General features: G+C 38.9%; 1 protein-coding gene across 3 annotated transcripts in view; it reads right to left on the reverse strand.

The window, feature by feature from the left end:
• Positions 1-13,866, reverse strand: part of AATF (apoptosis antagonizing transcription factor) — a 108,020-nt gene that overhangs the window by 72,187 nt on the left and 21,967 nt on the right. The window lies entirely within an intron of this gene.

Raw genomic sequence — 13,866 nt, forward strand, 5'->3', positions numbered from 1 at the left:
CTTAGCAGTTTTTAAATATCCACACCATTGTTTTTAAAGCAAATATGCAAACATACAATTATTTATGTGCAAGTATATATAAACGCCTACATTCCTCTTATTCCCGGATATATACATTAAGCTAGAAGGTACAGATTGCAAGAACAGTTTTTCCCCCTTCTTCCAAAGTAACTCTAGAACTGCAGCTAAACTATAGGTCAAAATGACACACGCTGTATTGGCCTGAGAACAATACTTTTCATTCAAATCCACACAAGCCTGCCACTTGCACTAGTCATCCCTGGCAATTAATCCCCCCAGAAAGACGTTTGATTAAATCTTTTCAAGCAAATCCTTTGCTTTGCTTTTGTTAGTTCACTTCTTGTCAACATCTATTAAAATATGCCTTTAATTCTCCCACAATCTTAAAAAACACCGATTCCACTGTCTTCAACTTTAATCAACTGTATGGCCAGCATTTTTCATTTCATAATAACGTGCTGCTTGGAATTCAAGAGGCAGGCCCGGCATCAATCATCTGGTAAGAATTTTTCCACTGCAATAAATATGCAAATGAGGAGAGCCAGTCAGTCGTATTTCAGGCCCGACTTGCTAGTGTTTTAAAAAAGACACAAATTTATTAATTGCCGGTGGCCAGAGGAATCCTATTACTTTGGGCATTGATTACAAAGCTGTGTGAGTGATTATTGTGCAACTCGCGGGCTACCCAGGCATGAGGAAAAATTATTAAAGCAAGGCAGAGATTATCAACTCGGAATAACAATAAGCCTTAACATTTAGGCCCTAACTTCTTCAACAAAGAATTACGTGAAGGCTCCACTGTATCATAATTCCGAATTCTGTCAGTATTACTGTTTGGGCTTGTTCTATATTCCAAAAGCAGGATGCCGTTACCACTAAGACAGAGCACTGCAGGTTACAGATTCCTTAACACCCACCATGTGGATGAGTCAATATCATTTCCAACGTGAGCCCAAGTAGAATTTTTATACATTCATATAGGTGTACACACATATAGATGTGTCGTCGTCGTTTGGTTGCTAAGTCGGGTCCGACTCTGCAATCTCATGGACTGTAGCCCGCCAGGCTCCTCTGTCTATGGGATTCTCCAGGCAAGAATACTGGAGTGAGTTGCCATTTCCTCCTCCAGGGGATCTTTCTGACCCAGGGATTGAACCCACGTCTCCTGTGGCTCCTAGGAATGGGCACATACATACCCCCTGGTTTAGAGAAATGAATGTGCTCTTAGGAGGACCGTGGTTTTGACTGCAATAGCAGAAGTTCTGTCCCACTGTGTGTGAACCAAAAGTAGGATTTTTTTATGGTACAAAATCACCACCAGGATAACTTTTCAAAGCAGGGCGTGGGGACTTATATTCTAAAATCATGACAACTAAACCAAAGGCAGCCTTGGGTTTTCCGACCTTGGGGGGCCCCACAGCGGAAGGCACACAGCCTGTGCAGGGGTCTGTGGCGGAAACGATTTGATGGGCTAATTCTGAATGCAAAGTGTTTTTGTGAGAAACATTCAACCCAAGACCTTTTAAATCAAATAAGAAAGAGGACTCGGTGGACAAAATTTATTTTTTTTTTCTCTTAAGAGAATGATGTGGGGAATTGGGGAGTAAGTGGAAGTTGAAATAAGAGAGAGATGGAGAGACAGAGGATAAAATATGCTGGGTGAGCCCCTTCACAGAAAGAAACCAAAAGGAAAAAATCCTTCCCATTTTACATTACTGCCGTGCTAAGTAACATGATAGATAGTGTGCGTTTGAGTTCTGTGGAGGGACATCCCACTCAAGCTGTAATTTCTGACCAGGCATGAATTTATAAGGGAGGGAAAAGAATTGCAGAATTTCGTAGGTTTCCCTGAATGCTCTCTCAAACACCTTGATGAAGTGTGTCAATAAATCCTTAAAAAGCCCTACAGGACACAGCAATCTGACTGATCAATGGACTTCCCGAAATCTACTAGCTACCTTCCATTTCACCATTCCTAGACAACCTCCATTGTTCCAGAGGACTTCTCTAAAAAGGGAAATTTATTTTTCCCCTTTAAACAGAAAAGGGGAAATGCTCAGAGCATGAGGTACTTAAAATCCAAGTTTTATTTACAAGGAATTCTTTACAAACTGTCTAATAGGAGTCACCCAGGGAGACTGTGGATATTCTCCTTTTTATCTGATACACTTTTGAACTGTTTGAATATTTTGATATCACATATTACTCTTACAATTTAAAATACAGTTAAAGTTTAAAGTAAACTCTGAAGTGAATAAATGTATTAAAAATGAGGACCACAATGCAAGTAACCTTCTGTTTCATGTAAAATAGTTTGATCCTTTCATATTAAAAAAGCCTTTAAATAAACAGCCTTTTCGGTAGTGAACTGTCCTGAGCCCAGTGCCCAAAGTCTCTGTACAGAATGGGTCTGGAGACAGGGGTTCCCACGCAGTTAATCCTTTCTCTCCCAGTATCCCTCACATCACTGCTACAACACATATCGTGCTGTGTATGCTATAAGCTCCTTCAGACACAGGGTGCATACCGTCACCCTAGCAGCTAACACACCATTTTGGCCATGAAAAGCCCTCTACAGATATTTCAGTTCCAGAGAAATGATGACCAGGTCAGATGAAAGAACATCCAACTACACTGCCATTTCCAAGTCTGGATACTGACAAAATGTGGACTCCCTGTTCACTGTTTTCAACACTGTGTGTCCTCAGTAAACCGCCCTTCTGTCAACAGAAGGAAGGTAATCGAACTTAACTTCTCATTTGAACATATCAACTATACAGTATCAGAGTTCAGAACTTATATACCTGAAACTAATTAGCAATTTTTGTTAGGCATGTTACAGTGCACTCCCATGAAAACTGTCATTATTGCCACTGGAATAAACCGAAGCCCAGAAAATCAAAGGCTGATGACTTTTATTTTTATATAAAAGGGACTTCCCTGGTAGTCTAGTGGCTAAGACTTTGTGGTTGCAATGCAAGGGGTCGAGGTTCAATCCCTGGTCAGGGAACTAGCTTCCCACGTGCTGCAACTAAGAGTCTGGATGCCGCAACTAAAGATCCTGCAGGCTGCAACGAAGACCCAGCACAGCCAAATTCACTCATTAAAAAACACCAAGAAAGTAAAAGATGATGTTATTTAAGTCCCTTTTAATATTAGTGAGGGTAAGCACTGTTTATTTATCAACCCAAAAATGAAACACGTTGAGAGGTTGCTTTCATGTAATAACATTTAAATGATGCTTTAACAGCTGTTTACCTATCCCCACACCTCGCTGTGAACGTCCTGAGGCAGAGACTGAACTGCTCAGCCTTGGCAAACTGGGCGCTGGCAAATGGCAGACTCCAGGTTGTTGAATGAGTAACTGAAGAAAAATGATGTCTTAATATTTTTCCTGGCATGTGCTTTGTGTGTGTACTTTAAATCTCCAAAGAACTTACTACAAGTGTGTGTGTGCATGCTAAGTCGTTTCAGTGACTATTAAGTATGAAGTGAAGTGAAGTTGTTCAGTCGTGTCCAACTCTTTGCGACCCCATGGACTGTAGCCTACCAGACTCCTCCCATGGGATTTTCCAGGCAAGCATACTAGAGTGAGTTGCCATTTCCTTCTCCAGAGGATCTTCCCCACCCAGGGCTTGAACCCCGGTCTCCCACATTGTACGCAGACACACTTTACCGTCTGAGCCACCAGGGAAGTCTGACTATAAGTACAGTACCAGTATTTATTTACATAACCCTTTGATGAAGAGGGAAATATATACTGTGGCCATGGAGCTATAGCCTAGGAAAAAACTACTACCATCACTAAAATTAAAAGCTAGCAACGTATTAAGGACCTACTAAGTACCAGGCAATAACCTGAGCACTTTTCATGTATTAACTTATTTAAGTCCTCATGACATTCTTTTCAGGTGGGCACTATTATTATATCACCATTATACAGATGGAAGAAATGAACACTACTACAAGCTTTAAAAAAGAAACTGCAAACAATAAATAAATAAAAGAAACTGCACATTTTTCATTTTCTAGATCAATGTACCCATATGGGTTATGTATCTAAACCAACTGGGAGACAAAGTGACAGGAAATTTTCAATTCCAAAAAAATGACGTTAACTATCCTCCTCAGTTACCACAGCACAATTAAAAAAAAAAAAAAGTAGTGAGTTTCTGTTAAAATGTTGTATCTAGATTTGATTCCCACAGTTGAAAAAAACAAAGTGGAGAAACTAAAGAAGGCCTAGATCATACAGATGAAAAGCAGGTCCTATAAGACAAGATATAAGAATATTTGCTTAAACTGAAAAGGAAGATGCTAAGAAACGGATTAACAGTCTCCAAAATTCAAATGGCCAAATACATTAAAAAAAAAAAATTGCTCAGCCTCACTTAAAAAAAAATATCACATTGTGATATTTTTCTGATCGTGCTTGATGCTTGCAAGAATGTGAGGAAGGGGTCCTCACCATGCACAGCTGATAAGTGTTTAATTAGCACAACAGATCCAGAAAGCAACTTGGCAAAATGTATCAAAGTTGTACACTCACACACACCTCCTGACCCTATGATTCCATTTCTAGAAATTAATCCTAGAGAAATAATCAGATAAGAAAGCAAAGAGATGCATACAAAAATGTTATTTCAGTTCAGTTCAGTTGCTCAGTCGTGTCCAACTCTTTGCGACCCCATGAATTGCAGCACGCCAGGCCTCCCTGTCCATCACCAACTCCCGGAGTTCACCCAAATTCATGTCCATTGAGTCGGTGATGCCATCCAGCCATCTCATCCTCTATCGTCCCCTTCTCCTCCTGCCCCTAATCCCTCCCAGCATCAGAGTCTTTTCCAATGAGTCAGTTCTTCGCATGAGGTGGTCAAAGTATTGGAGTTTCAGCTTTAGCATCAGTCCTTCCAAAGAGCACCCAGGACTGATCTGGGTTGGACCTGGTTGCAGTCCAGAATGGACTGGTTGGATCTCCTTGCAGTCCAAGGGACTCTCAAGAGTCTTCTCCAACACCACAGTTCAAAAGCATCAATTCTTCGGCACTCAGCTTTCTTCACAGTCCAACTCTCACATCCATACATGACCACTGGAAAAACCATAGCCTTGACTAGACGGACCTTTGTTGGCAAAGTCATGTCTCTGCTTTTGAATATGCTATCTAGGTTGGTCATAACTTTCCTTCCAAGGAGTAAGCGTCTTTTAATTTCATGGCTGCAATCACCATCTGCAATGATTCTGGAGCCCCCAAAAATAAAGTCTGACACTGTTTCCACTGTTTCCCCATCTATTTCCCATGAACTGATGGGACCGGATGCCATGATCTTAGTTTTCTGAATGTTGAACTTTAAGCCAACTCTTTCACTCTCCTCTTTGACATTCATCAAGAGGCTTTTTAGTTCCTCTTCACTTTCTGCCACAAGGGTGGTGTCATCTGCATATCTGAGGTTATTGATATTTCTCCTGGCAATCTTGATTCCAGCTTGTGCTTCTTCCAGCCCAGCGTTTCTCATGATGTACTCCGCATATAAGTTAAATAAGCAAGGTGACAATATACAGCCTTGACATACTCCTTTTCCTATTTGTTTAGCACTGTTTATAATAGGTAAAAACAGGCAAACATCTTAAGTGCCCATTTACAGGGGACTGGTTAAATCAATTTAGTTTACACAGATAACTTTCTGGGCAGCTGCGGAAAAGGATAAGTATAAATAGAATTTGGTTTGAATACACTGAACCATAAATACTTTGGGGGATAACTGAAGTAATTTGAGCACAAAGTGGACATATTATTTAGGACTGCTAGAAAGTATTGATTTGGTTAGATGAGATGATAGTGCTATACAAGAAACAGTCTTATTTTTTAAGAGCCATTTACAGAAGTGTTTAGAAGCAAAATGACATGCTGATGATTACTTTGAAGTACTTCAGGAAAAAGAAAATGAAAATAAAGATAGCATTTTTTAAAAGAAAGAAAAGGTAAGACATATTTATCAACATGAGAAGATGGTTCTAGTTCAATGTATCCATATGATCTCATTTATAGTTTACAAAATTTTAAGTTGACATAAAGTATCCAGAAGAATAGGGCTTCCCTGATGGCTCAGATGGTCAAGAATTCGCCTGCAATGAAGGAGACCGAGGTTCAATCCCTGGGTTGGGAAGATCCCCTAGAGAAGGGAATGGCAGCCCACTCCAGTGTTCTGGCCTGGAGAAAGAACCCCACGGACAGAGGAGCCTGTCTGGCTACAGTTAATGGGGTCGCAAAGAGTAGGACACAACTGAGCAACTAAACACACACATATGTGGAAAGATATACACCAAACTTCTAGAGACAGTTCTCTGTGAAGAGCACTAATAATTGGAAGGATAAAAAGGACTTTCACAGTCTCTGTTACGTATTTCAGAACTGTTAGGTCACAAGGAGAGGGATAATCAGCACTGTTTGAAAAAAAAATTTTTTTACTACAAACAAACTTCACTTCTATAATTTTCTTTAAAAACTGATTAAGATGAAATAAGGACTTCCCTGGGGGTCCAGTGGTTAAGACTCCATGCGTCCACTGCTGGCGATGTGGGCTCGATCCCTGGTTGGGAAACGAAGATTCCACATGCAGTGCAGCACAATCAAAATACAAAAAAAATTTTTTTAAAGACTAAATAAATAAATAAATTCAAGAATACAAAGAGGTCTTCTGAGGTAGATATAATTTTTCCTATCAACAAGATAATCGAATGAAAAGAAACAGATGAAAATAAAAGCAGGAGAAATTAGAAGTGGCTATATATTTGACTGACAAGGAAGACCACACATCCTTAGAACTAATTTAAAATTTTCCCAGGTGGTCCAGTGGTTAAAAATCTGCCCATCAATGCAGGGGAGCCAGGTTCAATCCCTGATCGGGAAACATTCCACATGCCAAGGAACAACTTGGCCAATGGGTCACAACTACTGAGCCTATGCTTCCCAACAAGACGCCACCACAATGAGAAGCCCGAGCACCCTAACAAAGAGTAGCCCCTACTCACGGCAAGAAGAGAAAGCCCAAGTGCAGCAATGAAGACCTGATACAACCCAAAAAACAAAAAAAATTTCAAATAACAACATAAAAATAAAATAAAGTAAGATTTTCCCTGCATGATTCACAAAAGAAATACCAAGGGCCAATGAATGAAAGAAAACTATTTACCCCTATTAAACACTGGGAACTGTAAATTTTTTTAAATGTCAATTAAAAAAAGCAGAGACAATTTTCTACCTATCAAAGTGATAAAGATGAAACAACACTGTAATACCCAATGTTGATAAGGATAAGGGAAACTGACATTCATATAAAGAAGGTGAGAATGTGAACTGATCCAACTTTTCTGGAGGGCAACTTGGCCATAAAGATCAAATGCCTTAAAACTGTGTATATCCTCTCGGAACACATACTAATTCCACATCTAGAAATTTATTTTATGAAACAAAGTAATCACAGATGTGAGTAAAGATTTACTAACAATAATATTTACTGCATTATTTATAAAGATGAAAAACTGGAAACAATCCAAATGTCCAACAATAAAGAACTAGTTAAGCTACCCACATGATGGAAAGTCTATGCTGCCATTAAAAATAATGCTGTAGAACAATATTTAATGACATGGAAAAATATTCATGATCTCTGTTAAGTAGAAGAAAATAGACTGCAAAACAGAATATAGAACACTGTTCCACTTTTGTCCTAACTACACTCACGGAGGGGAAGAAAACTAGAAAATATTTATACCATATATCAAAATTTTAAAAGTACATAACTCTACTGCTCAGACTGAGGAAGAATATTTCCTTACTTTCACTTGACCATTTTCTAAATTTTATATAATGAATATGTAGCACATACATAATAAGAAAAACACATTTGTCTATTTCTTCATCATTTAAAAAAAGCTTACCTGCATAAGGGGAGGAAGTGGATCAGACAATTAACCAAGGGCCCTCCTAACTCTCTCCCGAAAAAGTATCTTTAGAAAAATTGAAGGTTACATTTACTACTCATTCTAAGCCTTCTGTCTTATTACAAATTCATCTCCATATCTCTCCTGCCTTAATTCCTTTAAGCTTTGGCACTTTATCTATTCCCTCATACTTTCTTTTAAAGGGGGTGGGGGGGAGGAACACTGTTTAGCATTAAACTATGTGCATAGTGATGGCCTAGAGCAGAGGTTGTGAAGCAAAACAGACCTCTTACTGGCCTTGCCCCTGAGTGTGTGACCTTGATCGGGTCACTCCAACCTCTCCAAGAGTTGATTTCTTCTTCTGTACAACACAGTTATATTTCACAGGCTGCAGAGAGAACTAAATGAGAATGAGAACTAAATGAGATATTGATAAAGAACTTCATAGGGACTTCTCTGGTCGTCCACTGGCTAAGACTCCATGCTCCCAATTCCGGGGCCGGATTCAATCCCTGGTCAGGGAACTAGAGCCCGCAAGTCACAACTAAGACCTGGTGTAGTCAAATAAATAAATGTTTTAAAAAACAACTTAACACAGTGCATGGGGAACAGTGCCAATTAACAAATGGGAGGTATTTTTACTAATTTTACAGGATAGAGGCATCTAGCATTGTACCTGCACAACCAAACACCAAAACAGAAGTGAATTAATCATCCCGATTCTCAAAACGTTGCTTTTGATTTCTTTTCACTCATGCTCTTGTCTTCTATATCATGAGTCTACTGAAGTCATCGGAAATGCTTTCTAATTATTTGAGTTAGCACATCTGTCTCTGCCCTCCCTGCAAACCCTTACCACTGCTGACATGGATGTAGTATGGACTATGTGCCATCTTAAAGATGTAAGAATCTTTAAGATGATCTGAACAGCCTCTCTACCTGTAAAAATTTTCCTTGCACGAGAGTATGAACAGCTAGTAAAAACTCTTCTTAAAATAGCAGCATTTTGGATTTAGCCGGAGGCAGATTTACTCAACAGCCTCAAGAAAAACAGAATCTGGTAGATCTGAGACTAAACGCCAAGCAAAATAATCAATATTACATGAAAGCTCATTAAAAATTACCAAAGAACTCACACTAAAGTCAGGTGCAGTCCAAGCATAACAAACATTCAAAGCAACTCACATGTGCAAACTTATTCGGGGACAGCTAATAACACACCTCTTGGTGTGTCAGCAGTAAAGAATCTGCTTGCCAATGCAGGAGATGTGAGTTCAATTCCTGAGTTGGGAAGATCCCCTGGAGACGGAAATGGCAACCCACTCCAGTATTCTTGCTTGGGAAATCCCATGGACAGAAGAGCCTGGCAAGCTATAGTCTATAGGGTCACAAATAGACAGATATGATTTAGTGACTTAACGACAACAACAATAAATATAATAATTATAAGAGAATTATAGCTTAAAGGTATTGTGACATAACGACTTTCTCTAAAAAAATTTATAAGTAACAATAGTTGGTGAGGAAATGGCAACCCACTCCAGGATTCTTGCCTGGAGAATCCCATGCACAGAAGAGCCTCTCAGAGGGCTGCAGTCCACGGGGTTGCAAAGAGTTAGAAACCCACTGAGCAACTAAACAACAACAGCAGCATAACAGCCTTTTTTCCCCATACCACCTTCTCCCCAATCTCTTCTCCTTGTCAAATGTCCATTAACATTTAATGGAAAGAGAAGTACAGCGAAGAAAATGTATAAATATTAAAATGTCTGGAAGAATACACACCCCCACCCATTGTTTTATCTGGGAAGGAGGAAAAGGGATTTGGGAGAGTGGAAGAACTTTCAACTTCTTCTTTTACCTACATCTCCACTGTTTATGCTTTTTTTTTTTTTTTTTTTTACAGTGAAGATTTTATATATACCTTATATATACAAAGATATATGTAAAGAATTTACATATATAATGTAATGGAAAAGTAGTAAAAGGACAAATTAAGTCTCATAAAATCCCTAACAAGTTTCATAAATACCAGGGGAAAAAGAATGTCTCCACTAATTCAAAAAAAGCTTTGCAGCTTCTCATAGTACTTTTAAAGATGGACTAGCTACTCATGGGGAAATACATTATGAGTAGGGTAAGCATTGGCCACGGTTGAAACTGGAAAGCAGGAACCTGCTAACCAGTGATCTGATTTCATGTTTCCAACTGCTTTTACACCATCTAATGCATCAGGATGGAGACCACCTCCAGCTTTGACCAAGGCTTCCAAAAGAAATGGTACCAGGAAACACTCTGGAAAGTGATTTCATGAAAAAGCTGAAAAACTCAAAACTGGAATATTATAAAGCAGCTTACTTGACATAAGCATAGGGAGTTCGTTCATCTAAATGTCTGGGTTATTTGGGTTATGAAAGGCAACCACATTTATCAATACAACTACTATTACGGGGGTGAGGGGGGGTAATCTGCAAATTCACAGTAAACAGAACTACACTTCCACCTTTAGCCAAGTGAAACATCCAACAAAAACCAAACACAGAGAATCTACCTCTTCCAGAGGCATTTTTCCCCTTTAAACAAAGGATTTGATTTACTTTCTGCTCTTCCTGTGCCCCCTCATTTGGATCACTTGTTCCAGTTTTGGTACAATGTATCCTCAAGGAGTTTCAATGAGTTGTGATGTTATTCGAAAGCAAAAAAACAAAAAACGGTGTTTTGTTTTGTTTTGTTTTGTTTAAAAAGGCAAGAAAGAAAAAGCAGGATTAACTGCAATTGCCACTACAACGGAGAAAACTTGCATCCTGCACTTTTACCATGTAAATAATGCACAGATCCTGCGGGAACATGCCAAACACCAGGATTCTTAATTAATGGAGCTCTTTAATGTGCAAATCAGGAACAAATTGCAAGTTCTGACTTGCATTGATTATGAAAACATTAATTGAATGAGCAAGACCCTAAAAAAAAGTCTTCCAAGAAACCAAAAGAATACAAAGCTTTGGAAACCAGACAAGTCTGACCAATGTCTAAAAACACAAACCTAAAACTGAGACCCGCTCCCTAGTATACAATGATTTTAAAAATGAGAAACAAAAACCCCAACGGTTTCATCAGAAAGCAATCACCATAAAAGCATCTATTCCACTAACGTCTAGAGTTAAGCAGAAAAATGAGTGTTCACTCCAAAGGCTCACAGACACTGCTTTAAGGGGAAAAAACCTACTTTATATATACACACACTTATATGTACATAGGTGTAACGAAACAATGCTGTCTCTTTAAAAAGAAATTCATCCTATATAAATTATAGCCATAAACTTTTCCTGCAGTGCAGCCTAATTAATTCTTGTTCTATACACAAAGGGAAATGCTGGGTGACAAATGGGTGTGAAGCCAGAAAGCTGCCAGGTCTGCAAAACATTTTCTACTTCAATTTATAAGCAATTTTGCAGTAAATCATCAACCAGAACCTGGAATCTCAGGAATCTGTGAGTGTCCAAACCACATTATATCACTTATCAGAGAAGAAAAGGGAAAGGAGTTTAAAGACATCTCATTTTTCAGTTCTAACCCACATCAAAATCTAGAAGCTCTGCGTCATCTATTATTCTCTCCTGGGTAAGTTTTTAGTGCCAGAGATATATTTTTCAGGTGAAAATGACACTACAGGTTGATGCAGCCCATCCCTCCACCCTGAGAAGTACTGCATCATGTACCCATTACCATAAGAGATATTCCCAGAGTTATATGGGAATAAGCACACACTATTTATACGACGCCTTCAATCCAAGCAAAGTGTTCTCAAACCAGCCAAGCTGAAGGCTTCAGAGGCAAGCCACTGGCAAAACAGGTGGGAAACACTCCAAGGAAACGAGGTTAGGACTTCCGGGTGGTCTAGTGGTTAAAAAAACTGCCTTCCAGTGCAGGGGACACGGGTTCGAACCCTGGATGGAGAACTAAGATCCCACACGCCGCAGGGCAGCTAAGCTTGCTCACTGCAACTACCGAGCCTGGGTGCCTCAACTAGAGAACCCCCGTGCTGCGCTAAGACCCCATGCAACCACAAATAAATAAATCAGTTTTAAAAGAAAGAAATGAGGCTACTGAAGAGGTGAACAGAAACATACAGGAAACAAAGAAGAAAGCAAGGTTGCCCCTTTGGTCGTCAAGCCCTTCCCCTAACCCCTAACCACCGCCCATCACTGATCTGTTCTCCGTCCCTTTAGTCTTACCGTTTCCAAAATGCCATATAGAGGGAACATTAATGTATATAATCTTTTGAGACTGGTGTCTTTCACTAGCATAATACCTTTGAGAGTCATCCACAATTCTGCATTTTATCAATATTCTGCTCCTTTTTATTGCTGAAGACTATACCACAGTTTACTCATTTGCCCACTGAAGGACATCTGAGCAGTTTCCAAAGTTTTTGGTGATTATAATTAACGCTGCTATAAACACATACATACAAGTCTGTATGTGGATGTATGTTTTCATTTCTCTAGGGAAAATATCTAAGAGGAGGACTGCTGGTCATCTTGTAAATATACATTTAACTTTATTAAAAAAACAAAACTGCGAAGCTCTCTTAGAAAATGGCTAGACCGTCTTGCCTTCCCACCAGCAACGCAAGGAAGCTCCAGGTGCTCTGCACCCTCGCTGACACTTGGTGTGGTCAGGTATGTGCTTTTAGTCATGGTAATAGGTGTACAGGGGCATCTTGTGATTTTAATGATTATGTTAAATAAACATCTTTTCACGTGCTTATTTGTCATCCTATATCTTCTTTGGTAAAGTTTCTGTTCAAATATTTTGCCTTTTTTTTTTTTTTTTTGGTATTTTCTATTGTTGGGTTTGAGAGTTCTTTATATATTCTAGACATAAATCCTTTATTATGTGTGATTTGCAAATATTTTCCTTTGGTCTGTAGCTTGTCTCTTCATTCTGTTAATGCGTCTTTCACAGAGCAAAAGATTTAATTCTGATTTAGCCTAATCATCAATTTGTTCTTTTATGGATTACGCTTTTGATGATTTAAGAACTCTAACTAAAGATCATGACGATTTTTCTCCCACATGTTCTTCAAAACACTAGTTTTACGTTTTACATGCAAGTCAATGAACTATTTTGTGTTAATTTTTGTATAAAGTATGAGCTATATTCTTTTTTCTTTGCCAATGAATGTACTACTGTTCTAGCATAACCTGTTGAAAAGACTATTTATTCTCTCCCAACTCACTGACTTTGTACCTTTGTAAAAAACCAATTGCCTGTATTTGTGTGAATCTAATTTTGAACTCACTATTCTATTCCACTGGCTAAAAGTAAATTTAAAAGGAATAAACCCACAAAAGAAGGATCAAGTTCAAGCATACCTTGTTTCATTGCACTTTGCCGATACTGTGTTTTTTACAAATTGAAGGTGCGTGGCAACCCTTCATTGAGCATCATTTTCCCAATAGCATTTGTTCACTTTGTGCCTCTGTCACAGTTTGGCAATTCTTACAGTATTTCAAATGCTTCCATCACTATTATATTTGTTATGGGATCTTGATCAGTGATCTTTGATGCTACTATTGTCATTATTTTGGGCGCTACAAACCACGTCCATAAAAGATGGTGGACTTCATTGATTGTTGAAATGACAACAAAGGATTTAGAATACGACATGAGCTTAGTTGATAAAGCAGTAGGAGGGTTTGAGAGGACTGACTCCAATTTTGAAAGAAGTTCTACTGTGAATAAAATGCTATCAAGCAGCACTGCATGCTACAGAGAAACCATTCACGAAAGGAAAGTCAATTGATGTGGCAAGCTTCAGTGTTGTCTTATTTTAACAAAGTGCCACAACCACTCCAGTCTTTAGCAACCCCCACCCTGATCAGGCAGCAGCCATCAACA

This window comes from Bos mutus, chromosome 19 (assembly GCF_027580195.1).
Source record: "Bos mutus isolate GX-2022 chromosome 19, NWIPB_WYAK_1.1, whole genome shotgun sequence".
Classification (NCBI taxonomy): domain Eukaryota; kingdom Metazoa; phylum Chordata; class Mammalia; order Artiodactyla; family Bovidae; genus Bos; species Bos mutus.